The sequence below is a fragment of the Notothenia coriiceps genome, unplaced genomic scaffold (genome assembly GCF_000735185.1).
Source record: "Notothenia coriiceps isolate Sejong01 unplaced genomic scaffold, NC01 NC01_scaffold00003311, whole genome shotgun sequence".
NCBI classification, from domain to species: domain Eukaryota; kingdom Metazoa; phylum Chordata; class Actinopteri; order Perciformes; family Nototheniidae; genus Notothenia; species Notothenia coriiceps.
In genome coordinates this window covers 200,425-204,629 of record NW_011336012.1, presented here as the reverse complement: position 1 = coordinate 204,629, position 4,205 = coordinate 200,425, and positions in this window count along the sequence as shown.

Below are 4,205 nucleotides of genomic sequence, written 5' to 3'. Positions count from 1 at the left end.
CGCACAGACAGTAGCAGCCGGGGGCCAGGAGCCTGCTGGTGGAGGCTGCATCGATCTTTTCCCAGCTGTGGGGGCGGCTGCAACACACACACACACGCACACACACACGCACACACACACACACACACACACACACACACACACAACATGCACACACACGCACACACCAGATTCCTAACCTAACCTTGAAGCGGTGGCGGTGGATGTAAGGGGGCTCTGGGTTCGACCTGGTGTGACTCCCTGAAATCTGCCAGGCTTTCTTTAGCTAACCTCTGGAAGCTTGTCCAAAACCCACACAAACACTTGATCACACACATGCAAACAGCCAGAGATATGTGGACAAACATGGACAGAATCAGCTGCAGATTTTAATGCAATGTGGTAGAGGTACAGGCAGCACATCTGTGAACGGTTTACATCTTGAAAGATAACTCAAGAACTTGAAGGCAAGCTGTTTAAACCTAAACTTGTCCTTTCAGCCTGTTGAAGGTGGGTGAAAATAAACTTTAATACTTTAAGTGAATTCTTGGTTTCAAAGGACAACTGTACCTTTTTACTTTAAGGCTGACAAAATAAAATGGCAACCAACCTTGCAATCAGCGTTTTCCAACATTAGATAATTTACTCTTGTGCTCATTTTGACATATTTCACCAATATGCAAAAAATATGTGGAACTTCGAATTGGGCCCCATTGTAGCATATAATATAATATGTATACATGTTACTGTAATAAAAAACACACACAGTGTGTGTGTGTGTGTGTGTGTGTGTGTGTGTGTGTGTGTGTGTGTGTGTGTGTGTGTGTGTGTGTGTGTGTGTGTGTGTGTGTGTGTGTGTGTGTGTGTTCTATTCAACAAGGCTGTCAAGGTCATCATTTAATCTATGCAATATGTCCTGTAATGGTTCACTACTTCTCATCCACAGCAAACAGAATAAGAAAAGCATGCTATGGTGGAAATGGANGGGGAGATGGGGTTTAATCCTTAGCAAAGCCTCAATCAAAGTGAAAAACATAAGGGAGGGAGAAGACAGGGAGGGGTGAAGCTCTTTAGTAAAAAAAAAGAAAAAAGAGGAATGGGGGCATTGATGAAAAGCCAAATATGAGACATTCACAGAAAAGAGGCCCTTGTTGATGTGCGGAGCCTTTGAAGAAGAAGAAAAACGAGGGTGTGTGTGTGTAGGGGGGGTCACTGTATTGAAGCACATTATGTCACGGCAGTCAAAACGGCATACAGTTGACAAGATGGGACCCCTGCTGACTGACTGACACACACATACACACACACACACACACATAATCATAAGTCTCCCCTCTCACCCCCCTCCTGGTAGTGGAGCATGCAGATTGTGGGAAACAGCGGCTGAGGCACGCGCCAGATAAGATCTAGCCTCTCTGGGCCTCTCTAGAGATGCAAACACAACCCTGCTGGCACGCAGCAGCAGCACCCCCACCCCCCATACACACTAACACACACACGCACATCCTCTTTGACACACTAACCCGGTATGCCACAGTGTGCGTGTCATCTACTTCCTCACTTGTCTTTGTTTAGAAAATCACTCACCCCACAGACTGCCTCTTTTCAGCCACTTTTTCTCACCCACTTTAAGAATACATGAAGTGATGGTTAGTAGTGTGCTACGAGAAAACATCCATTCGTTTTTAGCTTTTCAAAACAAACTGTTAAAGTCACCATTTACACCGCATGTTTCTTTTAAGTATTGGATAATTGTATGTATTCAAAACTCTAACAGTTGTGTTTTTAGGTTAAATGACTTGTTGGTGGAAACGCTAACAACTCAGAGACAGGGCCACAACTGTATACTACATCTGTACTAATACAACTTATCTTTTACGCTTATCATATTTTCAATTTAAATTCTTAATATGAAAAGTAGGAACTATGGCCGTCCGATAGATGTAGCAGAATATAGCCTATAGTATAAAATGTTTAAATTGTGGTAGAGTATGTATAACATAGCAGAAGTTTGAAATAAATAAAGTTATCTCTCCACTGTACTTTAATAAATATTGAGTACATATTCTCAGTTGTTTACATTAGCAGTAGTAGTAGTAGTAGTAGTAGTAGTAGTAGTAGTAGTAGTAATAATGGTAATGATCCTCTCTGCTTTTTAACTGGTGTGATAGTCATTCGTTCACACAGAGGGAGGCGCAGATGTAACATTTGAGGTGTAAAGTGTGACTTGTTTTCATGACGTTAGCTCATCTATCATTCAGTGGGAGTGGATGAAGTCAGTCATCATGACCTCATCTGATCACAGCGATGGAAAGAGGACAGATTGCTACTGAGAGGCTGAAAGACTTTATCCAAGCAGACGATGAGTAAGCTCTGAATGGCAGGATAAAATCCCTTGTTTGGAATATCTACTGTCCTTCTTACTTAAAAGTAAATTAACAAAGAAGGAGGGTTTCAATTCAGCCAGATTTATCATTGTTTTTGGAATCTTAGTTCAACATGGAGCAAGAAAAATAAAGGTGTCTTCACAAATGCATTGTTAGACATGGCGAGTTATTAAACTATACATGGTGTATTGGGGGTCGAAGTATCCTTTAAACTGCAGATTGAGGAGGAAATGGGTTTTGTGGTGAAATTCTAGTGAAGAGGTTCTTGTTGTGCTGACTGTCAACCACAGCTGCACATGACTTCAAAAGGTCAAAATGGTCACACGCGTGGGAAAACAAACTTTTCGTCCTCACACACGCAACCTATCATGTGCATGTTAATAATCGCATATGCAGATACACACACTGCTACACACTCCTCGTACATTGAAACTTCACAGTTGTTCCTAAATACACAGTAAGACACACATGCTGTAATGTTCACTCGGCATGCACACACAGTAAATCCGCAAAACTCCTGGTGCTAACATATTCAGCCTCTTCCCTTCCCACAAGCCAAATATTTGCTCTTGTTCAGATATGGGCCTGAATGACGGGAAAACATTTCAGCAATTTTTCCTCGTCTATTTCCCTTTCATATGCTTTCATTCTTGACTGTAGTGAAATAATCCCTATCTACATGGGTTAAATATGGTTTCATTGTGATCTGGTCCTTATCAGATCAAATCTTTCCATTTACAAAATAAATAAAATTGTAGGCATGTCAGGTTTAGGTATATTACACTTGTCCAAAATGCTAAACCTGTGAAGACCACTTGATACGCAGTCCTGGCTCCTGAATCTGCCTATAACGAATAAGGACAATGAGTCCATAAACATTGGCTGAAGTTGGTGATCAACAATATGAAAAAAACCCAACTATTTACAAATATAAATTGTCACAAAAATAATATACTCCATACCTTTCAATCACCAACGCCTCCAACCCACCTGTTGATCTTTAAACTACTTCTCAATAGTATTAACAAAGACACTTTACAACTGTGAAATAATAGTCTACATAGTAAAGGGAATGAGCTTCACTAAATATATATAATATATATTATACTGGTTAAGCACTTAGTGAAAAGGACTTGAAAAGGACTTGAAATGGACTTGGATGTCTTTTGTCCTTCCCCATTTGTTATGATACAATATGTATACTTGTATATAGTTGTAAAGAGGTGTTTACACCAAAACCCTACTCTGTATATAAACAATATGAAGGGGAGGGGGACAGTAAGGCTAAATTGGAGAATGGGGTAATGGATAGTCAAGGGGTAGAAGGGGAGGTCATATGTGATGTCGCTGTAGATGGACCCTCACCCCCCCGACACAAACACACACCCCGCCCTTTCACAAGGCCCCCGTACGGTAATTGGGCCCTAACATCAAACAGGCTTCATTAGAAGGACTCCAGGAACTGCTAATCCCCTGCCTTCACACACAGGGGGGAAAACGGTTTTGTGGTGCATGGCGTCCGCCACGCCGAACAAAACATCTTGAAGGAACATCAAAGCCCTCCTCATCCGCGTTCCCGAAACTAAAGACTCATATGTGTGTGTGTATGTGTGTGTCATCCGTTCGCCTTCGCTGCACCTTAGCTATATGCTCATGGTGGCAGCTGAACAGGACGTTTTTTTTTTGCATGCAAGTCATCTGGAAACAAAAGAGCACTTCGGCTGCCTCTAAAAACATCAGACATCAGTGGGAAACAGTCTCCACTCGGGTACAAAGGGGCCACCGGGATGCCCCAAATCGCCGTTTAGGTGGGGCCCGCTCATACAAACATGAACACTC